The sequence below is a fragment of the Struthio camelus genome, chromosome 14 (genome assembly GCF_040807025.1).
Source record: "Struthio camelus isolate bStrCam1 chromosome 14, bStrCam1.hap1, whole genome shotgun sequence".
NCBI classification, from domain to species: Eukaryota; Metazoa; Chordata; class Aves; order Struthioniformes; family Struthionidae; genus Struthio; species Struthio camelus.
Genome location: NC_090955.1, coordinates 4,949,306 through 4,974,548, shown reverse-complemented (window position 1 = coordinate 4,974,548; position 25,243 = coordinate 4,949,306). Strand labels below are relative to the sequence as shown.

The window sequence follows — 25,243 nt, the reverse complement described above, 5'->3', positions numbered from 1 at the left end:
GCTTCTAATTGGAGAAAAGCCAACTTCTATATTCATGCAAAAGTGATCTGTAGGTTGTCCATTCAGTCTACTATATTCTGGCTCTAGTTATATCTTTGCTACCTAATGAAATGCTTTTGAGAGAGAAGGGCATTGCTAAGATAACAGGGTGATCAGCACCATTTAAGGTAAGAACAGAAACAAAAAGATAAATAATGTGTCTTGATTTCTTCCAAGAGGAATCCTAGGAAATTTTTTATTCTTCAGACTGGTCAAATGTCTTACGGAAAGTATTGTTTTGGCATTAGATGCCTTAATCTGCTGAATTCCGTTCTTCCAGAATTACTGCTTCCAGGACTTTATCGGCTATAAAACTGAATTTGGGAATTGGCTTTTTTTCTATGGTACTTTTTTCTGTCTGTCTTCTGAAATTCAGAAAGAATTATCCAGATATGGGTTTCTATGCAAATTCAAGTCGTTGATGCATTGACTTGAATGCCGTCCCACGGTTTTTAAAAGCTCCGTCAATTGTAGGTAGCAGCGTTGGTTCATTGTGTTCAGATCACGTGCAATGAGCAACGCTTTTGAAATAGAAGGCTTACTGCTGGCCCATTGGTTTAAAACATCTTTTACTGCTGAGTGTTACCTTGGCCACCAAGGTGGCTTCAGCTTGGCTTACCTGTGTGGGAGTTGTGAGATAGCAAACCTTTTTAAACAGCTTGCATGCCAATTAATATTAAAGGTTGCGTGCAATTATCCCATCTTTATTTCACAAGAATTAATGCACGCTGTTTAAAAAGCACTTAATAATAGCAAGGTAAGAAATGGCATTTGGTTCGTTTCCATTTGTAGAATATGGTACATGGAGAGTTTACTTTCTCCTACCTGTTTTTATTTTCGATGGAAGTTGAATGATTCTGTTTATCTCTTCATATATCATTTCTATGATATGTATCATCTTTATTCCTTTAGGAAAGATGATGCAGAAGTTGGCCACTGCCTGAAATACCCAGCAGAAATGCACATGTATATTTGATTATGTATTAATTTCCATATATGCCAGGGAAAAAAAGGCAGTAAATGGCAGGACTACAGCAAAACAGCATTTTCTGTTTTAAGAATAGGTGTTAGATGGGTTTTCTGAATGAGCCACAGGTGGGAAGCAGTGGGAATAGCTCTGGGACTGAAGGGGATGTTCAATGCGGAGTGGAAAATTGAAAAGCTGAAAGTATAGGTCTGAAAGTCGTAAGTAGAAAGTTACGTTTCTTTTAATAACAGTGATTCTTCATGTTTTATCTTAAATTCTCAAACAGTAATATAGAAATAATAATGCCTATATCTTATAAATGTTGGGGTTGGTCTGTGGAAGTCCTCCTTGTGAGTCAATTAAAATTTACTTTGACCAGTCAACATGCTGGCAAAATAATTTGTTTAGATCTCAGCTTCGGGTAAAATAGCCTACTGTGAATTTTGCTCTTGGTATACCCGGAATTCTCAGTCTGGCATAAGAATTTAAACATGAGGTCTGAAATTAATCCAAGTGCTCTGCTCTGTATCCTGTGAAGAGTAATTATATACTGAAGTATTTACTAGCCTTGAACATGGTACAAAATAATAAATAATCAGTATGTGCTGTCAGAATACCACCTCCTTTAATTTAGTGTATACAGCTTGGAATAGGATAGCGGTCTGCTTTCTCTTTTACTTTGCTTTAGTACAATAACCTTTAAACCCCGGCTTATTTGTTCAAAATAAATCTGAATCTCCTTTTTTGTCAGTAACCTGCTTTATTTAACAGGCATTTCCTATTTCTAGTCTCTTTGCTGGCATTTATCTGCTTGCAAATGGATTTTTTTTTTTTAATCAAGCAATCCCAATTTTAAACAAAATGTCTTTGCTATCTCAAAAAAACCAGACTCTTCAGTATTTGCTCTTCTACCAATTAAATAGAGTGAATCATTGAAACCCTTTTTCAGAGCATCATCCAAGCAGCTTGTGCAGAAAGAAATCGTGATGGGCTACTCCATGGCTAGAGTACGCAGTGTGTAAGTGGCTCATTTGGACATTGGGAGAGGCAGGGAGGGATGGATATTTATGGCTGTGGATTTCTTGGCTCTGCCTCTTTTCCACTGAGCTATTCCATCCCGTACGTGTCTGGCTTGCTACAGAATAAGACTTCTGCAGATAAGGGGGTGATTACAGAGTCAGCAGAAGCTGATCTAAGATCAGGATGACGCCAGTCAGGCTCGTCCCTCCGTTTTGTCTCGTCCTGTGCGCTAGTGATTGTGGGGCTGCACAATGAAGCAAATTTATTTGCTGATCCAGCTGAAAAAGAGTTGTTGTTTAAAAAGCTGTTTTTTTGCCAGGTTACTTTGCTACCAGGTTAGTACTACATGAAACTGCACAGAAAGAGGACCCCTGACAAAGCAGAGGTGGTAGGAGCGACTGGGGTGAGGGACAAGGGTTGAGGACAGGACTGACCATTTTAGCAGTACTGTCATCTTAGATTAGATGGAGCTGAGCAAATTGCTATGGCAAACTTGCAACTTTATGTTGACATCTCTGCCCTTCCTTCTCCCGCCACTGTACTTGCTCTCTGTGTTGTATCTGCAAATCCTGGCTCAGCTTTCTATACCAGAAGGTATCTTTGTTCCCTGCAAGGAGAAAGGGGAGCAGAATTTGGACCTGGTCCCTAGCCCATTTGAAAAAAATTCTACTGACTTCATTGGATGTTGTCAAGCAAATATAAGATTGTAGGTACTCAGTTCATTCTGCCTTTCACATTTAACAGTGACCTTCTTCAGCCTCAGGATTCATTACTATTCACAGAGATGAAAGCATCTCATTTCCATAACAGCACCCTTCCCCATATATGAGTTGTTGGGTATTTACATGTAGCTATAACAACTGAATAATTGTAAACAGAAGTATGCAGATAAGAAAATTACCAGCCATTTATTCATAAAATGGTCAAAGGAACTGCATCTTTTATTCAGGGAGAAATGTAAAAGAAATCCCAGCCAGACAGCTCTGATACTGTAGATCTTTATGTCAGAAGGTTAGGAGTGAGAAATATAAGATAAACTGAACTGTAATCTTAAAGCTACACAAAGAGATGAATAAACAAAAAGCTGTTAGAGAATCTGCACTCATTTTCCCTTTCAACAAACCAGTGTTGATATTTCTCTTTATTTTACATACACAGGGAGTGAGTACTCAACATATCTGCTTTTGCTGGAAGAACATTTTTTGGATACAGGTATCATAGTGTTTAGGTGTGTGAGAATGTTTACTGTACCTGTCTGAGGGAGGTGAAGTGATCTCCTGGCAAATGCCTAAGCGCGTACCAGGCCCGCCTGGGTACATAGCTTAATTGTACTGCTTGGGTCGATTTAGCATTCGGAAAGCTAACAAGTATTTAAGACTATGGAAGGTGTAATGCATATAAATAACTGATGGGAGGGCGTAGGAAAAATGGGGCTAGACTCATTGGTGGTGTCCAGTGACAGGGCAAGAGACAGTCAGCACAAGGCAACACAGGCAATTCCACTTAAACATAAGAAAAAAGCTTTTTTTACTGTGGAGGGTAGTCAAACCCTGGAGCAGGTACCCAGAGGGGTTGTGGCATCTCCATCCTTGGAAATATTCAAAAACTGACTGAACGTGGTCTTGGGCTCTACCTGACCCTGCCTGAGCAGGGAGTTGGGCCAGATGATCTCCAGAGGTCCCTGCCAACCTCAACGATTCTGTGAATCGGGTGCGAGACCAGCTTTAAGGCAGCACAGTCTCTGCAGACAGTTTAGACTGTGTTTTTTATATGGTTGTGAATGAGACTATTTCTTTATGGGATTCACAGCCCTAGATTTTGAGGACTGACCAAAACAGCAGTAAAACGTGGTGTTCAGCAGCAAGGAGCTTTCTGACTCTGAGAGTGTACACAATGGCAGTGATTTTAAAAGCAGCTGACAGCCTGAATGTGTTATGCTGTTGCACATCTGCATTTCAGGAGCTAACAGTCCTCTTTGACAATTCATTTCTGCTGCGTGTTGGTGCTTTCTTGCCTAAGCTATTCTGTGCACACCTGCAATGGGTGAGATCTCTCCAAGCTTTTGAATAGTCATAGCTTCTGCAAATTTAAGGATGATAATGTCTGATTAACACTGTACAGCTTCTCTGCCATTTTCAGTTACCACTTCTGCTCTCTGTATTCACGTTTAGAGCGTAACTGAAGAGGAGCATTCCTCTTTGGCCTTGATCAGGGGAAACAGGACACTATCTTCTTCTAATAAACCTCAACTTCTGATGATGTATCATTACAGCAACTTATTTCTGAAAGAGCAGTAAAGATATATGTGCCTGTATAACTGTGAGGAAGGATAATTGAGAATCTGAAACAAATCCCACCCTAAATAGGCACAGGGCAGTCAGCAGGGCCTCTCATTTGTGTTAGCCACCAAGAGAGTAAAAGTGGGAAGGTGCATACCCATGATGGAAGGAACACCACCTGAATTAGGCATGATCCTAGTAACTAGTTTGGGTGAGATGATACTTGAATCCAATGCTTATGATCCTTCCTGTTCCATCAGATTAATGTCATACCTCACCAGCAGCATTTAAGCAGTTTTGAAAATCTCTGTTATCCTGTGGAGCACAGGAAAAGTCAGATGAGGGAATGGCCCACTGGAGGGATCTGCCAGTAAAGTAGCAGGCAAACCAATAAGGAAGAAAGGATGACACTCACATCCTACAGGTGTAGGACCTGGAAAATTACTTGATGAGCAGCAGAGAAATATTTTATTACTATTCATGCTACAATTATGGCAGCATGAAAAGGCAAAGAAAGAGAAGGAGAACAGTAGGCTGGGGACATGCTTGTTCCTTTAGTGGTGCTGTGGGTTTGCTCTGATGAATCTGTCTTGCATCTCCCTCAAAGAAAAAAAGCTGGCTAATGATATATTTTGCAGATGGATCAGTGCTGGCGCTTAAACAACTCTATATCTGGTACGCAGGTGTTTGATTTTATTTTTGTTAACAAGCCAATAACAGGCAGATTTAGGGAAAATTGACCACAGTTACTGTATAGAGAGAGAGTTTCTCTCACTGTTTCTAATCTAACGCCACCATATGCTCAGTGTATGAGCCCAAGCCACTACCCATCTTCCAGTCAATGGGCCAAACTCGCATCTGGTGAAAGAGGAAAGTGGAAGAACTGTACCTAGCAATGTTGCTCAGTCCAAAGTATTGTTGCATAGTCCCGTTTTGTTTTGCAGAGTTGAACAAACACCTCTGAAAATTGTCCCTGATTATTCATCCTGTCACAAATTCCTGTCCCTTTTGTTGCTGCTTGTACGCTTTCCAGAAAACACTCTTCACAGCAGATGTTTGCTAAAGCAGAAAGTGTTAGAGAAATAGTGATAAAAAGTAGATTTCAGTATGTTTTTTCATATCAGATGCAGATATTGAATATGAGGCCTAGCCAAAGAGTTGGTAGAGTTGGGAGAGTCTTCGTACATATTCAGAATTAAATGCTGCTCAGGTAATAACTGTAGATTTTCTGCAAGAACGAATCTGTCTGATATGTGCCAGAGAAACTAAAGCAGCGCTCATTCAAGGAAGTTTCTTGATAGACATCCGAAGAGATAAAAATTGAGGCAACGTTTAAGTACCCCAGTGGACTGAGGCTATATAAACTAAGAATTCATTGCTGAAACTATTCATGAAACTGTAATGGAGGGATATTAGTAAAAATTTGCATGCCTTTTGACTTTGTAAGAGGCGAGCATAGGAAAATCAACTGAAAAACATAACATAACGTTGCAGGAGTAACAGGCAGGTCATCTATTTTTTCCCACGTCTACTGATGCTTGTAGGTTGGCTTTGTTAAAATAATTATTGGTAATGCCGTAAGGCTGAGTTTTTCCAAATAATATACCTTCAGGAAGTTCTTAATTGCATGTTCTCTTTACAAGAGAACAGCAGCTTGTTTAGTGTGGGAGTGAAGAGAGCAAGTCCTTCTTATTATTTGCCAGTGCCCCTGCTTTCCTTTCCAGGTTGTTTCCCCCCCGCCCCAGCCCCCAAATGCTTCATTGTTTTGTAGAAGGGATTCTTCTTCTTCATGGTATTTTGTCACAATTAGAAAAGATGTACTGGAAATGCCATGCATCTGCAGTGTCCTAGATTGATAATCCCTTAGCTGGGGGAACAGAGCCTGTTTCCATGTCCATGGTAGTCACCACTCACTCTTTTTGTTAGCTTCTGTCTGTGACTGATTTACAGTGCAGCTATTGCCTCTCTCCGGCCTGCTGAGACACTGTTAAGTACGTGCAAGAACACACGTATGGAATCTGAGTCATGAGGGAGTATATTATAAGAAAGTAATCCATTGATTCTTTCCTTTGTGGTATAAACACAGGGGTGGAATAGGGAGAGGGATATAGTTGAATATGTTGAAGTTGAACACAATGCTCGAGGGAGAATTCAAAGGGGATCCAATAACAGGACTCTGCAAACCCTTTTAAGAATGACCAAAAAGCCATGTTCTAAGAATGCTATAGAAATTCAAAATTCAACAGTTCTTTATCTCTAAGACTTTTTAACTTGCTTTTGCAAGTGTCATTTTATCTTGAATCATCATAGCTTACTGAGAAAGTATTGTAGTGTAGGAGTTAAGGGCTGTGCAGTCAGTGTTAAAGTTGTATATATGATGATGTTCTGAACTAATATCTTAAATTTTTATGAGATAGAATGACATTTATGAATAATTCATTCATGACATGGTAAGCTGAACTATAGCAATTTCTTCCTGAGAGTTATTTGGGAGAGCTATTGACAATACGAAAATTAATGTTAACAAAAGGACATCAGTAGAGATAGGCTAGAGAGAGAGAAGACTACATACAGTCTCTTGGGAATATGTCAGGATTTATAGTTTTTTCTTCCTTTGATAAATTAGAATATTGTCAAGAATGAGATGTATGTTATATTTCTCCCAACTCACCCACCCCTTAAATATTTTCTGAAATTTGAATGTGGTACAGTATCCAAGATGTGGCAGCATCGTGACATGTTACCTATAGCAAATTCACACAAGGATTGAGATGCCAAAAGCGGGAATTGTTTGGAATTGTCTTGTCTAAATTCAGAATTAGCCCTTGGGAGCAAGGTCTTGGTAGTGATGCGTAGTTCCACAAAGACATCGATTCAATGACAGTAGCAATCAAAAAGCACATTGAATGCTAGAAATTATTTGGAAAGAATGGAGAACAGAAGAGAGGTTTACACAGTGGCATAATAATGTTTGATGATTTTTCTGTCATGAATGCTGTGTGAAGTTGTCGTCCTTTCTTCTGAAAAAGAATATAGAGCTGGAAAAGGAGCAGGGAAGGACAATGAAGTTCATCATCGGTATGAAATGTTTTTTGTATGAGGAGCAAGTAGGACACACGGACACACGTATACACCGATACATGGACAGAATGGACGAGAATCGAATATTCACTGTTTATTCCGCAAGAACAGCGGCCTTGAAATGAAACCAGCAAGGTGCAGGATCACAATGAGCAGAGGGAGGTAGCTCTTCAGACTGTAGTCAATGAGAGCTATTAGCTTCCTTGTTGAAGAGTGTTGTGGGTGCTAGGAGTTTACATGGTTTCAGCCAAGGACTGGACAAATTAATAGAAGAGAAATCCGTTGGATATTCCTAATTATACCGAAACCACTGATGGCTCTAGAAATCCCACAAGCCAAGTTGTAGGCTGGAGGTTAAGTGGATTTTTGGTCTGACCGCTATGTTCTTATATCAGCATTGTTAATCAAATGAAAAAGACTGGTTTGCCCCAAAAACTTGAAACAGGCACTCTTTTGTTCTTCCTTCCATTCTGATGAGCGCAGGCCAAGTTGTAATTTTACTGTTTGCACTTCCTAAGGATCTAGTATAGACAGTTTGCATCAATTGGCAGTTAATTAATCAGTTGGCAATTAATTAATCAATTAATTTGCAGTTAATCTGTTCTTATGGTCATATTCCCATGTCCTGAGGACCATGTGAGAATTTCTCAGGGAAGGGGAGGGACTGTGTGGTTAGAACAAGGTTTCTGCAAGTTGTGAGGTTCAGATTCAGCTCTTTGCTGGGCTTGGAGCCCAGCGTGGGGATACTTCTCTGACATGCAGTTTGCTCATCTGCAAATGAAATGATGCCAGTAGAGCTGCCTGGGTGCAATGGAGGGCAGAAATGTTGTTGATCTAGGAACTTTCTGCTTCATTGGGCAAGGCCAGAGATAAATGGCCTTGGTGGCTCTGCCTTACAAGCTGCACCTCGGCTGAACTCTCCACGCTGACTTATGAGATGCTTTTACTCTCTGGTTTTATTTAGTTTCCCTTTCCCTTTGTGTCATTGCACAAGCAGCAGGATGTTACCAGCCGCTGAGACGCTGTCTCCTTTTCTTCAGAAAACGTTGCCAAAGCAAGATGGAGAATGAATGAGTCAGGTGCCACATGCAAGGCCTGGGCTGAGTCCTGGCTGCAATCCATCCGCTTGGCGCAGCCTCGTGCTTTTCAGAGTCAGTTTGCAGGTCTCCCAGGAGCCGTGGTGGTTTGTGAGTGAGTTTCAAATCTAGCTCTGGTCTTCCTGGATATGACAGACAGCAGAGAGGGAGTCCAGGAAGATTCATCTACGTTAAAAATCAGGAAAACAACTGTGCAAAACTTCCTGAAAGCTCTGTGGAAGTGTTGGCAGAGGTGGATAAAGGGGATGGAGGTGTAGTCTGTATCTAGGGTAGCTTTGGCATCAAGAGAGCTGTCTGTGGCTGTACTGCAGCACAGGGGGCTGGCTGAGTGAGTCTGCAATAGATGTAATAGTCTGGCAATAGCGATAGCTGCCTGAATTAGGCAGGGGGCTTTCGCACCCTGATGGAGCACATGAGAGAAAAGAATTAGCATTCTGTTTTTCTAAACCTAAATTTTGCACTTTCCCAAGTCAGTTATTGGCCATCACGAGCTTGCTTTGCCTATGCTCTGAGCCCTCTGGAGGCAAATTGGCTTCAAACCGAAGGCACGTAGCTGTGTTCGTGCCCTGTCAAGCTGGAGGGAAGAAACTGCTGAGAGCGCCCTGCATTACTCTCTGCTGCTGTGTCGCAGCAGGTTCTCCCCGGCTCAGCGCAGGTGCAGAGCAAGCCTCTGCCCCTAGCAGAAGACCATGTAAATAGGCCCTTAAAGGCAGAGCAGACTGTCACTCTGCATTTAACCAAAATTACAGGTCTAGAGATTGTCTCCCTGCACAGTCACATGCACTTCAGCCTCCAATTTGGCCAATGCCAAATACTTCTTAAATCCTGCCTTGGTATTTTCCTTGTTGCTTCCTTTTTTGTGTGTAGTCACTCAGGAGGGAGCTATTTCATAGGGATTTCAAACATCTTGCCAGTTGTAAAAGCTGCAATTTTTCCTACGTTTCCTACGTTCAGGAGAAAGTGTGTGGCATTTTTTTCTTTCTCTTGTGCTGTTCCATTTTGCCTAAGCTAAGCAGTTTGTTTCAAAGGATGTCCTTGTAAATCTTTGTCCTTTAAATTCAAAGGTCAATGATACTTTCTATATGCAAATTCAGTTGTTAAATGTATTGCACATTACTACTCCTGGCAGATGGGAAAAACTGCAAATTTATCATGGTGATGGCTTCAGGAACAAAGTAAGTAATTATAGACACAGTATGACAACTAACGACACTCTTTTATTCTCTAGTGTTTTCAGTAGCCTTTCATATGAAAGAAGAGGAATAGAAGGTTACCTTAACTGTGCATCTAAATCTAAGCCAATATTACCAGAAATTGTAATACATAGCCTTTATTATTACCCATAATAATGCAATTGAACTTCCAGCCCCTTAATAAAACTCTTCTCGAAGATGAATTAATAAATACAAGTTTATTTTATGTTAAAACTTTGCTTTTGTTTCTTGTGCACCATAGGGAACTCTAGGTAGTTGCAAAGTGAATAGTCTGCAGAAAGAAATTAATTTTTTTACTAGTCCTACTTCATACACTGCATGCTTATGCTAAAATTCAAATGTAAAGAAGGTATTTTATAAAGTAGTAGTTTTGTTGTTATTATTATGATAGCGACTATCAATTTTACATGTTCACAGCTCCACTGTGTTGCATTAACCACAATAGATCATAATCCACATATGTAGGTATTAAAGAGTAAGAGAAATGGAGACTTGGAAACCTCTTGGTACAGGTGGAGACTTTCATAGATCCGCTCACCATTTTTGGAGGGACCAGAAAGTGCCAGCAGAGCTGAATTGCTCTGCAAGGACGTGTGCTTTCTGCTTGGACCAGGCTGACCAGCATGGCCCCTCGCTAGGCTGAATGGGTTGCTTCGCTTAATGCTCTCCATAGGAGATGTCTCGGGGAAATTGTGTTCCCGTGTTGCCTGGCTGCATTCCTCAGTTTAGGTTTGAGCTTCAGCTGTCCTTATAAACTCAACTGTATTTTCTTACCAGCTTATAGTCACTTACTATATATTGATCCTTAGTGTATGTAGTGATCTACATTCCAAAAGACCAATTAAATATGCCACGTATTTGTAAGGGAACAAGTACTTCAAGTGGTAGAACTCCTTTTATGTAATAAAAATATCTCCTTTAAAAATCACGTTCTAACCACAAGTAATTGAAAAACAGTTGTAAATTATTTCACCACAGATAGAACTAGATAAACTACTGTGCAGTGACGTGCACAAAGCTATAGAGACTGCGTAAAAGTTCTGAGGTCAAAAGTCTAGTGAATAATATTCATAAACTGCCAGAAGAAACGATATAATCAGGCTAAAACATTGTGTACCTCAGACATCACTTTTTCTAAAGTTTTGGGAAAAAATCCATTGGCGCTAATGTTATTGGAGAAGACACCAGGACACACTTTCCTGGATGTAGCTAAAAGCCCATTTTTGGCCTGAGGCAGAGTGAACCAAGGAATAGTCATTGCTTCTGAAGGACAGGTGCAAAGCATTTAATAAGGCAATACAGCAGTTCAGAGCCAGCTCACAAACTCCTGGAAATTGAAATGTCCTGATTTGCAGGAAGACAATGCTTTTGATCTGAAGTTTTCATTGTACTTTACAAATCTTAGTTAACATTCTCTGAAACTTGGGCTGTGCAAAATCTCGGGCTTCCCTTAGCATTGGGGTTTGCTAGTCGTGATCCCACTGAGTTCAGTTTAAAGATTGTGTCTGTAAGGAATATGTCTGTGCTGCAATCTTGGATGTGATTAAATGCGAGATAGATGCACATCAGCTAGCCTTAAACTGACCAGCTCAGGTTGTAATGATAATTCAGTGGAGGTGGCAAAGTAGCACAGCATGGCCTGAAAAGCTTGCCAGTGCCAAGCAGAGGAGCCAACAGCTTGCAGGTGTCCAGACAGCCTAAGGTCAAGCTTATACTTGATCTGCTCGAGTTCATAGCCCTGGAATTTGCGGAGATCTTTGGGTTCACAACCCCCAGATCCCCCGTGCCTGCTGGCTAGATAAAAAAACTAGAGCCGTTCCAGCAGTGCTTATCAACCCACCCTCTTGACTTCGGTGAGACTACCAGTCTTACACCAGCTAAGAACTGAACCTGGCCCAGACAAAACAAAGAAATTTGCCGTAAAAGCTTGAGGATGTTTTCTTACCTCTTACGGACTAGTGCAATCTTCACAGGGAAATAAAAATGTGCAGTTGCCTCTCCTTACGCTGTCTGTTCAGTTGGACAGGAATTTTGCTTCCTCCTCTAGAAGGAGACTTTGATAATAGCTTAGCCCTGCTCCGCTTAAGTTATTGCTGGCAAGCAAAATGCTCTGTCCCTCCCCAGAGAGAGGGAAGGATCTTCAGGAGACTGAACTGTCTGATATTTAATGACTGCAAGTTGCCGGGACTATACTTGAATAGCCCAGACAATATTTAGCTTCTGTGATCTGGTACGGATTTATTACTGAGATGAAGTACGTGGTCTGTCTCTCTCATGTTTGCAACAAGAGTGTTCTTACATGGCTGCAAACAAATTACTGACCTCATCCAACTCCCGTAACTCAGGACTGCCACCTTCTTACGTTAAGTTGCCTCTGCTTGCAGCAGAATAATGACTTTCTCTCTTGTCATGTTTAAAAAAAAAAAAAAAAAAGAAAGCTTCCTGAACCCAAGCAAATGCACTTAATGTTTCAGTGACTCCCACTTTCTTTCACTCTTTCATTTGCATACCCGTATGTTAAAATTATTCTAGCCCCTATTCTAAAACACTTTGAACATTGCTGTAAACAAGTAGAAACATTTAGATAAACTATATGTTTATAAGAAACACGAGCAATAATTTTGTAACCTTTGCGCACCTTTGCTGAAAAGAAAGCCAAAGAAGAAAGATTAGGCCCTTGCTCACTTTGCAAATCCCTTTAACAAGGTCTGCAGGATGCTAGTGTTTAATTGTGGTTTGCTGAAAACTGCGCCAGCGTTCAGTGACCCTCCTACTCCCGCTGTCCCCTAAAGGGGAAATGTTTGTGATCTCTTGACAGATCCAATAAGAAATAAAATGTGTGCCCCGACTCTGTAATACGCTGTGTAAGATGGCATAGCCTCGGGGAAGAGAAGAATGAGGTGCCTCATTCCCAGGCACGTGACTTGTCTGAAGTGTAATCACTCCAGGCGTTTGCTTTTAGATGATGTTCTCCAGCGCAGCGAGCTCCCTGAAAATACCTCATCTGAAGAATAGCTTTACACTGCCACTCTAGATGCTCTCTAATTTTTTCCAGTATTCATCTTATACTAATCTTTTCCACTCAGATGTGTGGAAAATGACTGCAATCTTTCTTCACAGTTTTTTCCCTCAGTTAATCATTTGTCTTGAGCAACTGGTGCTGCGATGTTACGAGACTTCGGATAAGTCCTAAACACGAATTTACACATGTTGAGCATCTGAGCACGTTTGGAGTTTTGACTGCCAGAGACTTCCAATGAATCTGCCATGTCCAAAGGCGTGAGTTGTCATTTTTTTTAAACTGAACAATGTGGGTGCTTAGAACCAAAAGGAGTGAGTCCACGCTGTCAAATAATGGGGAGTTAGCTAAAAGCTGTGAACCGTTGGCAGGTTACTTGAGAGCTGCTTATTCCCTGCTTCTCTTCTCAGTTTTCAGGCCATCTCATAAGAAGGCACTGTGCTAATGGGACCGCTGGTGTAATCTAAGGCAAAACATGTTTCAAAACACACTCAACGTTCACTGACTTACTGATTCAGGTCTGCAGTGAATTTAAGGGCCACATATACAGAGCAGTTAAGTACAGAAACATGTAAATTGTTTTCCAGGTCTCAAAATGGGATTTAACATTTCTGAGACATGTAGAAAATCTCAGAGAGCTCTTAAAATGAAACTATTTCCCGCAATAAAGTATAGTAAAAAATGTGAAATTCTCAGGTTTAGGACATAATAATTGAGGTTTGGATAACTGAGTTAAGGTCAGTTGACTTCAGGGTCTGGTGAGCATTGTCTTGGGCCTCACATACAGTCCAAGCAAATCCATTCCAAAAATATATTAAAAAAATTGTATTTATAGTTCATTTATTTATGTACTTACAGTTAACACTAATTTTGCATAAACATACCTTTATAAGTATGTAATTAGCATAGATTTATAATTATTTATAATATAAATAATAGTTCATAGCTGCTTTAATTTTTTGACTATTCAATAACATACCTCATATTCTAATAACATCACAGATACTCCACTAGCTTCATTAGGTTATAATGGTTTTATACAGTACAAAAGGCAGTAGGATCAAACCAAAATATTTCAACTCTCACATCAGTTGTTATGATCTATTATCTTTTTACTCTCTTGTTTTGGCTTGGGAGATTTCGGTGTTTTCGGTGACATTTCAGGTTCCATTTTTGTTAATCTGTACAGGTAGAGCTCCCAGTGATTGATGCATTTTTGTTACAAAATGTCATGGCTTCAGTGGGAGCTTTAGCTGAGTATAGATTACAGGATCAGCCTATCTAAAGGCAAACAGCATTTCTGGAAATATTTACTAAACAGTAGAGGGTTTTGGAGGGTAGCCACATCCCTTGAGTGCGCGTGTTAGCGCTGCCCCTTGGCTGAACACTAGCCTCTCCTTCATTTTGGTGTCACCTGCTGTCCCCTGCGTAATCTAATGAACAATACTGCGGATGGGCAGACTGCCCTATAAACAGAGTACGTCTTTGTTATTTCTCACGGTTAAAGGTTTAAGAGCTATTAACAGGTGCTAGCTTTCTTTTTGAAATGTATTTGGTAAGTGAATTAACGATGGAAGTGTCAAGTTTTCCTAAGTAAAATTCAAATGCTGTGCGGTGACAATAGCTTCGATCTTAATCGTGAAGATACTAAAATGAAAGCAGATCTTTGAAGACTGGGAAAATAATAAGATTTGCCCTCCTCTTTCTTCATGAATATAACTTTGTCTGTAGGTCCAGACTTAAAAGCTGTTAATGACGCACAAAAATATGCTTTAAAATGAGGGATCATAACTGTGACTATGCTCTTATACTAAGCAGATGGGGAACATCGCTTTTAAAAAATGGCCGTGCGTGAAAGACAGTTTCCCCCAACCCTTAAAAGCCATTTTGAACAAAAAGAACGCGGTTCCGTCTCATAAAGGCAGATGATTGACGTTATACAGTGCATGAAATTTTTCTTTTCAAAAACATGACATTTTATAATAAAAGTAGAGATAATGCTGGGAGCTAGTAATTATACTGTATACTCCCCCAACAAAAAAGATCCATTGGGGGAAGAAATGAAACAATATGTCTTTACAAAGAATGCAATTAAGTAAAGCTAGATTAGAGAAACCACAGAGGATAAGCGACACATCTTATTATCTCAAATGTGTAAATTTAATTTTCTTTTTTCCTAATAATTTTTATTTCCTCTGCATTTTTCTCACTCCGTGGAGATCAACTTGCAACAGCTTCATTTTCCTATTGATCTATTTAATATTTCTCCATTGTGCATAATAAAGCACTAAACAGAACTTGCTATCAATGTGTGAACAGCCTTTCTACCTCAGAAAGGAAAGAATAATATTGTTGCAAAAAATCTTCTCCCTGGGGGAGAAGATGACATTAACGTTTTTGTTAGGGGAGGAGTGGCTAAAAATTAAATCTTGAAATTGCCCGTATTTATCAGAGCCACTCACAGAGGTAGAGGGGAAGAGGTGAAATGGCTGAGTAAATACCATCATCTCTGCATCTCTAAAGGCAAGGAGACACTAAAAGAAGGATGGAAAGTCTCCCCTTGGGAATATTTATCAGCGGTGCTTCATCTTGGTGGTAAATTTGAGATGAGACATGCATGGCAATATCAGTTGATGTGAAGAGTTTCTTAAATAAGAGGTTAGATTTTTCTAGAAGGCATACTTTTTCCCCAGGTTTTTTATAAGTGAAAGGAGGTCTTGTAGATTAGTTCTGCACAACTGGACAAGGAAAGGAGCAATGCCTTCTGCTAAATAAACCACTTCTAGAAGGTTAGAATTTTGTTAATGGCCTTTTCGTTAGTCAAAAGAAATTGTACCCAAAGCGTTTCTGGTAAAACATACAAAAAGAGTTTGTGTAAGTGGAAATGTATAAGGAATTATTCTGCAATCAGTAAGGCTGGCAAATTCAGTAAGGTTGTAGGAAGTTTTAAAAATGTATTCTACCCCAATTATAAACACCTGAATGCGTGTATTACTGTTCTCAGTACAGTCGGAAACAGAAATGTTCATTTACAATAGTCGTATTCCATAACGGTGAGATGTGGAGGAAGAAAGATTTTCTTCCTACCGACTTGATGAATTGGTGGAATATAATCGTAACTCTGACTTAAAATGTCTGGTAGCAATTTGACATCTGAAGTCAGCCCCTTTGCTACTGTAGGGCAGAGGTAATTGTAAAGTTTCTGGAATTTGAGTAAGCAATACATTTAAAATGTGACTGCAGTATTTTTCATTGTATTTGTTTGTTGTGTAAGGCACTAGTGAGGAAAAGAGAAGAAAATATCATGGTTGGCATTCATCTTGCTTTACTTTAGCTGTCCAAAATTGAGGCACCTAGTCAAAGCTAGCCATCCATCCTTCCTCTGTGAGTAATGGAGAAAAAGAGAAACCTCCAAAGGATTAGACTTCTTACATATTTAACCTTCTTCAAGATGTGATGAATCACCCTTGGAGCAACTTGCTGAGGGCATACGTGAACTGTAGAGGCATCTAAACACTACTTTGCAGTATACACCGTGCTTTTAGTAGACTGAAGGTAAACGAGATGAATCCGCCTCCTGTGACTTAGATCCCTTACAAACACAGCACGGACTTGGAATATGAGTATTGGTAATTTGAAAACCATCTGCAGATTAAAGTGTATTTGCTGATGAACCGGCGAATCATTTTGAATCGTGAATCCAGTTGAGAACATGCATCTGTTCCTGGGCAATTCATGAACGAGAAAAGGGAAAAATCAGTTGAATAAATTGTTGGTTGAGAGTTTTTCACTGATCAGTATTTGATGTAATTGTTCCCACGGAAGGTCCTGTCCAATAGAGCCAATGGTGAGAGGCGATGACGACTTTCTGCTGTTAACGTACGGCCCTCATAAAAGTATCTGGTGTAACAGATGAGTCTAGTACTTAAGTTTATTGCAGTGAAGTAGATAATAGCGGCACAAATGATAATGATTCCAATCATGAGGTGTGTATCAGGCGCATAAGGAACATGTACCTATTCTTCCATTTCTCTTAAGAATAGTTTTGGTACATAGACGCCTCCTAATTATGAATGCTGCACATTCAGTCACGTTAGTCATGAATCTTGGCATTGAAAAGGGTAAGAGAAGGCTTTATAAATGAGATTCATTTAGGCAGCATGTCATCAAATGACCTGATAAGTAGGGACTCATCTGGATAATGATTAGGTTTTATGTACTCTTACAAGGATTGATTTACTATAAAAGAAAGGCAGTGAGCAAAAAAAACCATATCTATGGAAGATTTTATCTGACTAAGCAAATTACCTGACAAGATATGGAGATCCAAGCTAGACTTTTAATATTCCAAAAGGGCTAGATTTTGACTCCTCATCCAACATAGTGTTTATTTTTAGCCCCACTTATTTTGATTGAGTTATTTTAAAAGGAAAATAATACTGGTTTCCACAAAGGTATCAGACTACCTTCAATGGCAAACTTCAGTGCCCAACTAAAGGGATAACTTCTATATTGTGAAGTGCTCGGTATTCACGTTTCCTGCAATGACCTTACAGTAACATTAAGGAAATGTTTTAGAAAGTAATCTTCTGCTCGTGAATGTTAAAGGCAAAATTTTCACTGATTGTAATTCTTCAGGATGTGAACATTAATTCATATCCTCAGGAAAGCTCCTGTTTAGGGAAGCAGTGATAGCATTATCTATAATGCATATATTTTGGAGGTAAAAGTGTATTTTGGGGAGGTAATCCACTAATTCACTAAAAAAAAATCAATCATTTTTTCACTTTCCTCACCTTCATAACAGAGATGCTGAATTTCTCTCTCTCTCTCTCTCTCTCATTTTCCCTCATTTTATTTTATTTTATTTTAAAACAGAGTCAGGAGAAAGGGCATTGGGGCATGAGTTTGGCAAAGTTTTATAAATATTTTCTTTCATGTTTGTCCTTCAGCATCCAAAATGAGCTGAGTGAGAATTAAATAGTCTCTGTGGTTGGAATTTGCAAAGGTAGAAGAAAAAAAACACTTATTTGGAAACAAAATCACAGCAACACGGCACATCTTTCAGATTACACTCTGTGGGTCTTTACTGGGCACGGAGAGTAAATTAGGGTCAGGCTATGCATGTCTGTTTAGTTTTTCATTCTTTAGGAATCATACAAATTCAAAACTGCCAACTTTGATCTCAGTCCAAATCACTTATGAGAAATTTTGCTTATATCATTATAATAGTATGTGGTGCTAACTCAATATGTAATTTGAAGTTCATTTTTCAGATAATTTATGGTCTGATCTAACATAACATGAGTAAATGAACTTCCATTAGTGAATGCTGTCTCCATATTAAATTGACAATATATACAATGTTCTCATATTCAGAAAGTATATATGTCAGCGTTTTTTTTTTACACGTTGCTTAATGAGACTGTGTGTGGTAATCTGATATGAACGTGAATCCCATGCAGACAGTATAAAGAGAGAAAGCCCCACGGTTATGCAATTGGCTGCTGTATGACTGTGCTCAGTTTCAACAAGAACGGGTATTTTATTTGAATTAGCCCCTAGAAGTCCACAGTTTATTTTTCCATTACTTATTTTGGAAGATAGGCATATATGAGTTCTGCAATTTGTGTCAGATTTATGATTGTGCTTGGCAGAATTAGATGAGAAATTATTTCAGTAGCATGTAGCACATGTGCTGTGCATCATATTAGTGCAAACTTCCTAAGCAATCTCTTTAAAAAAAGAAAAAAAGCCAGCTTTGACATAGAGCATTTGGTTTTTAGTGCATTCATGTAAATAATTATTTTAAGCAGAAATTAAATCTTGCCACTGAATTATTCACATTAGGATGCGGGACTTTTATTTCTATTACTACTGACCCTTTCATCTTACTCTCCCCTCTTTCATTTTTCTCCCTAAATTTGTCCTTTGTTAGCATGACCGTTCATAAGTAGCACGATTGCCTTCCGTTTCCCATGTCGTCCTGTGTTACCTCTATAATTTGAGTATATAACAATCACGTGAGATGTCTGACGCACTTTACGGTACTGAGCAACCAGCCATGAAGGAAGAGGGCTTTCCCATCCTTCTCTTGGATTTTTCAAGTTTTATAAGATGCTCTGACTAACAAGGCAAGAGTATGTGTCAACATGCCAGGAAAATTCCCTGTTGTGTGTCCTGTTTCCCTCTACCATAATGTTGACTTTAGTAAGACAAGGAGGAAGGAAACACTGAGAAATGAAAAAGGATCATTGCAGGATGTACTTTCTGAGCCATAGTGGTAGGCAGAAGGTTCAAACTCGTTCTGATTGAGCTGGGGGGAAGGTGAAGGAAACTTTCAGACTTGAAAACCAGTGTGGTGGGGGGTTTTTGTTTGTTTTTATTTTTTTAGCATGATTTGATTCAAATTCTACTGTGGTAGTGAAGGCTGTTTCTATTACCTTCAGTAAGTTTTGGATTGTGTTGAGAAAAACTTAATTCTATAAATGCAAAATGAAATAACTGGTGTTGAAGTTGTTCAAGGCTCTGGAATAGGAGTTAGTTTCTGAATTACTCTTCTTATTGGATTCAACATGGCCTTTGCTACATGCTTTCCTTCACTTCAACTTGGTTACCGTGCAGAGCTCTGGAAACGCTGCCCAGTGTCCTCTCTTTCTTGCAGAAATCTGAAACAAACATGATTAATTTGAAAAGATGACGTTTGTTTCAACTTAGCACATGTATTTGCGACCACTTGTAAAACTACTTTTAGGCCTTGAATCGAGGTTGGTGTTGCAAAGTTGCTTGGTGTTTAAAATATAAGCCCAAACAGATATTAATAATGAAAAAGGCCAATAAATGACCTTTTCGTCATTTCTTTTAAAGCAAATGTGGTATTGAATTTTTCAGCTGTTATTTTCTTTTGAAATGTGAAAGATCACATAAATGAAAGCAAGTGAATTAGATTATAGTCTCTACAGACACAACCTTGATGCTATGGCAGCATTTGGATGCTTGAGAATTATTTTTTTGTTTGGTCTGCATGTTCTCTTGATCTCCGCATAGTACTACTGCTTCACATTTTCATGAGAAATATTTGAATGCAATATGATTTTATTCATTTTTACAAATGCCAAAACACTGTTTTGTTTCTCAAAGCTCTCTGAACAACCGTGACTTTAATCCAAAGGAGTTCATTTGTCACGTGAGCGGTGGGCCGTGATTCTGCAACCACGCTGATAGAAGTCAGGAGTATCAGAATGGTTGGGACCCTAAAAGATAAGCAGGTCAATTAGTTTATGGCTAGCCAAAAGTGGCTTCTATTAAACTATTGCCTTATAATTAAAAACCATAAATCTGTGCCTAAATAGCGGTCGCCTGGTTAAATTTCAACACCAGCAAAATGCTTTCTGGGATAACGAGTAGAGTGAGAGCGAACGTGTGACGAGGCAGACGGGGTGGCGGGTTGCGCCCTGAACCCCGTCAGCGCTGCCAAGTTTGTGTGGGCGGTTAATCGGCTCTTGTGTTTTCTCTCAGCTCTTTCTCCAATATAGGGCAGGATATTTTGGCCTGCTCTAACTAATTATATAGTTTATAGTTTGCTTAGTTTTTTGGTCTTTTCATTGCTTTGTTCATTTTTGAGACGTTAAGAAGCTCATTAGCCTTGCTTCCCTTTTTTAACACGTCTGAACTGGGTGGTTGCTGCGGGCATCAGGCCTGCGCCCTTGCCAGAGGCAAACCCCTCTGGGCCGGGAGCGAGCGAGGCGGCAGGGAAGCCTCTTTGCGCGCTTGTCAGGCTGTTTCTGCCATCCCCAGCTTGCAGTTGGTGGCTTTTCCCAGGCTGCGTGTGCAGCATGTGGTTTGCTGACAAGCGCCGGTCGATAGGTGAGGAGTGTGGACGCCCTTGCTGAGAGGCGTTGAAGAGAAGCGGGCACCCAGAGAGCGACTGTTTGTGAAGCCTCGTGCTTACTCAGAAAAAACCTAAGGAAAGGACACGCAGAGTCTGCTCCTGCTACCAGCCTTGAAGGCTGGAGTCTTCTGAAGGTCATGGTATTAACCACAAGTTTAAAGTATGCTCCCCGCTGTGCGTCGGAGGGCCGCTTCAGGAGCTGATGCTAATCTCACTTTCCCTCCTGTAAACCAGTAGCATAGATCCCTGGGATTGCACCACAGATCTTGTCTTGCTTTTCTGTGGTATTTAAGCTTCGGTATTGAAGCTCCTGAACTAAGGGAGCATCTCAGCTCACGTTTAGAAATAAAATGCAGTGTGCAATAATTTTTCACTGGCAAAAGAAGCGAGAAGTAAGCTGCAGGATCTGGGGGCTTCTGACTGCTTCGGCGGAGAGCGTTGCATAAATACAGGGGGATCAGTGTAGCTGATGAGGAGCGGCATGAAACAGTGTGAGGGGAACCAGATCAATATTTTTTTTCGCTTCTCGTTTAAATGATATGTCATTAACGGCCCCCTAACAGGGAGAAATGGAACGAGGGAGAGAAATTTAACAGCATGAATGCCAGAATGAAACAACACAGCCTTCAGGTCTCACTGTCACCTTCGTGTCCTGGAGGAACTGCACTTGATATTCAGAGAGGTGTGAAGGCAGTAGCTCAAAGCGCAAGAGTATTGAATCTTAATGACTTAAGGGTTTCCATGTACTCCAGGCTTAGAGTTTGTGCTGATGTTTTAGCTTGCCTTGGTAAGAATGAGCCTAAATCAGTGAATATTATTGTCTACAGAAAAATTAATATATTTAATGCAATGGCTGTGCAACTTGTTATCTGTTTAATGTCTTCCCCTTGAAAAGACAAGTGGCGATGGGAGAGGGAAGCGGTTAGCCATCTGCGCAGTGATGAGGCAGCTCAGAGGACCAGCCTGCTTTGAGGTTTCACTAAACCCTTGACACTCAGCTTAGACCTACTGAACTACGAAGTCCTGCATGAACGTGGGTTCCACGTGCTCTGGGACAACATCGTGGTGTTACGAGATACAGGTTAAGGCCAGCACTTTCATTCTTTTAAACTTTTCACTTTGGAGATTGTTCAGATGCTAAATCCTGGTATCAGACTCTGGACAGTCTAAGGAAAGACCACAGCTTTGAAAGAGGAAAGGAGAAGAAAGGAAGGAGTAAAGGCCATAAGAGAAAGAAGGAAAGAAAAGTATTTTGTGATCAAAGGAAAAAATTTCTGGATGTTCCCTCAAGTGTGAGTGTGTCTGAGATGGTTAAGAAAAGCTTTATCAAGATATATAGTCTAAACAACAAAAGTGAGAAGTGATTATTGCAGTTGTATGTGCACCTACGTGAATCCAAAGCCAAAGGAAGCCAGTGAAATGGCCCCCTAAGCTTTTTGATTTTTTGCCAGGCAGGCCCACCCTCACGTGGTAACTTCTGAAGTTTTAATAAATGGATTTCAGGATTTTTTTAACACCACTTGATTAGATTCCCTGCTGTAAACACCATTGCCACTGATAAGTCTGCAGAGACCAGGGTTTGCAAATTTATTAGCTCTCTGTTTGTGGGTAAAATAGTCTCCTGTGATTCATCCCATCACTGGAGAATGCTTTTTCAAATAGATTGCACTTTGCTTCCTTAAATTTAGTTCCTTATTTGATATTCCTGTTGTTTGCTTGGTATATGTGTTTTCTCAAATGACTTTTGGAGAGTTTCTTACAACCTTGAACTTTCGTGTCCTCCAATGTAACCTAGGCATTTCCATCAGTGGGAGGGAGAGGGCTTTGCATCTCTTGTGCTCTCTGTGCCAATTAAAACCTGAGAGAAGGATCCCTTACTATGTCTTGCATGTCACAGTTGCTGGAGAATATTAAAAGAAAGTTGGAACTTGAGCATTGCAAGTTGTACTGATATATAAACAGAATCGATTTACCTTCTTTTTGTTTTAATCCCCACCGCCAGCAGAACATTAATTTGTTGATAAGCAGCAGATTCAGCCCACTTACAGCGTCTGGGAGATGCTTGAAAATATGAGGTTTACTTCAGCCGTTTTACAGTAACAATTCAGCCAAAGTGTTTTTATTTACATTACTGTAGTGCTTCGAGTTCCATTCATGGACCTTATGTTCTAAGGAATGAACAAAGAAAGAAGAAAAGAGGTCCTTCCTTCAGAAAGCTTACATTTTTAGCAGAAGGCAGGAGTTTAGAGATTATATTGCTCAACAGAAACAACAGTTTCAAAGCTGTGAAGTATTTTAAAGAGAACTTTGTGTAGATACAGATATCTTTTACATAAACATTATGGCTTTTGTTTCCTTGCCTCTCAAAATAGACTGCTTTCCTTTGAAGGGTGATGGATCAAAAATTCATGTGAATTTTTGGGATATCTTACGTTGAAAGAAAAGCTCATTTATTATGGTTCTACTTAAAATGTCTTAGCTTGTTGTCAAGAGATAAAGTATATCTATTGTATTATGCTTTACCGAATATCTGATTTATAAATTACAAATGCCACTCACAGTTCTGAACATCAGCAAATGCTTATCGTGACATGATCCTTAGCTCATCTTGGGATAACAGCAGAAATCTGCTATTGAAGTGTAATCAAAAGCAGTGGAGACTGCGGTCCCGCAGCAGTTTCCGTTATGTGCTTGCATAGCACTTGGAATAACTCAAGCCAGAGCGCTAAGTGCATATTCAGATGAAATTCTCCTCCTTCTGCCATTAGAAATAAATTACCAGAATACAACAAAACATTTCTAATGACTTGTTGAAAAACAAAGCTCTGTATTCCCTGTTAGTTCTTACGGCTTTGAACTTTAATAAAGATGTAAATGACTACATTCCTGTGATAAATGGCCTTTTACCTAGGTTTATGATGACTGAGTTACTGGAGGAGAACAAAGTGGTGGGAGAATTCCAGCAGACCTTGTCCAAATAACTATCCTTCAATTTTACTGCAGTACAGCCGCTTGATGTGGGTGGGAACCTGAGCATCTCTGGGTGGTAATGGAAAACTCAGGAAACAATGCATTTTCTTTTTCACCACATAGACCTTGAAATTCAAAAATTCTATGTTGAAATGCTATTGTTATTCCAGAATACGGGAAATATTGTTTGTTTTGTCATGAAACAGAGCCGCTTTTAAAGTAGGAGGGTTTATATAATGAAATGATGTTAAAATCTTCAGTAATAAGGAATTTGCTCTTTTTTGCAAATATATTGCACAGGTCTCGTGGAAAGGTCAATGCAGAAGAAACATGTTAATGCTCTGCAAATCTGTTTAGCTTTCTGTGTTATGATTAGTCCCGAAAGCTTTAGCGAAGTAAGCTGGGAAGCATATGGAAAACTGGCGTATTGTTGGAATTAAATGAACGTTATGAATGTGCACAGCCTCAGCATGGGACTTGACTTTCACTGTTACTGTGGCTGCTTTACGTCACCCTGTCTCTAAAGGAAAAATAAAGGGTGGTGGTGGGGAAAAAGGGCCTGAGGATATATGTACGACAGCCAAGTTCAACACTGGGCTTCTGCAAGTTTTGGATTTCCCTAGCACTGTACCTTGGACTCCGTAATTGAGTTTCAGAGAGTTGTCTTGTGGATGTTTGAAGCAGGTTACAAGCTTTCAAAATCATGACTCTGGCCAAAAAACAGAATCTTTTCTAAGCTCACAGCAGCCAATGCCATCGTTCTTTGTTCTGCTCACCTAATGCTGCAAGATGAAAGTGTACTCTTAACATCAGCATTAGCATACTCCTACATGCTCTTTCATCTCATGCATAATCAATCTACTTACCCACCAAGAGCAGAAATGAAAAAGCCAAAGCTTTAACTTATCCAAATGATAACAACGCGCCAGCACCGGCTCTAATCAGATCATTGCAGTGATTCGTGCAAATAATAATTTCTCCTCCTCGCCCAGAGCAAACTCCCTTGACTTGGAATCATGTTCTTCCCACTACACCACGAGTAATCGACTGTCCAAATGTTTTGTCAGTGGTAGCTGTACTACTGTAAAGAGACCGGTTCTAAAGAATTGCCAATGCTTCTACTTCTTAATACTTCCACTGAGTCTATAAGCAAAACAAACCCAATGCAATGAACAGACAACTAAATCTACATCGCTCTTAGACGTAATGCAGGCACTATCTTTGCAGTTATTGTTTTACAGAAACAGGCTTAAGTAAAGTTATATGTGTTGGCAGTATGTCATAACATGGAAGTGATGCTTCTGGGAGGACTGTTTTGCGAAACTAGCCAACATTATGACATTTGCTTTTATCAAGAGCATCTGCTATCGAGGTGGTACCCAGCCTACATTTGTTGATTTCAGTGGGATTTGTAGTTGCTTAGCAGATTCTTAGGATCAAAGCCAAACTGTTCAAAGTTTAGATCAAATAAGTTAGACGTCAAAGCTAAAATGTTTACATTTATTTCTCAAGAAACCTATTTGAAATTACTATTCTTGCTGAAGTATGTAATGGTGATGGGAGAAAAAGTGCCATGCATTTTGTTGTAGTTGCAGTTAAACTAAAGAGAGGGGGTACAGAGGCTTTTCCTGGATTAATTTTAAGAAGAAAAGACTTAAATCAACAA

At 39.8% G+C, this 25,243-nt stretch overlaps 1 long non-coding RNA gene across 1 annotated transcript in view; it reads left to right on the top strand.

The window, feature by feature from the left end:
- The window catches only part of LOC104153257 (uncharacterized), a 457,768-nt gene that overhangs the window by 343,851 nt on the left and 88,674 nt on the right, over window positions 1-25,243 (top strand). The window lies entirely within an intron of this gene.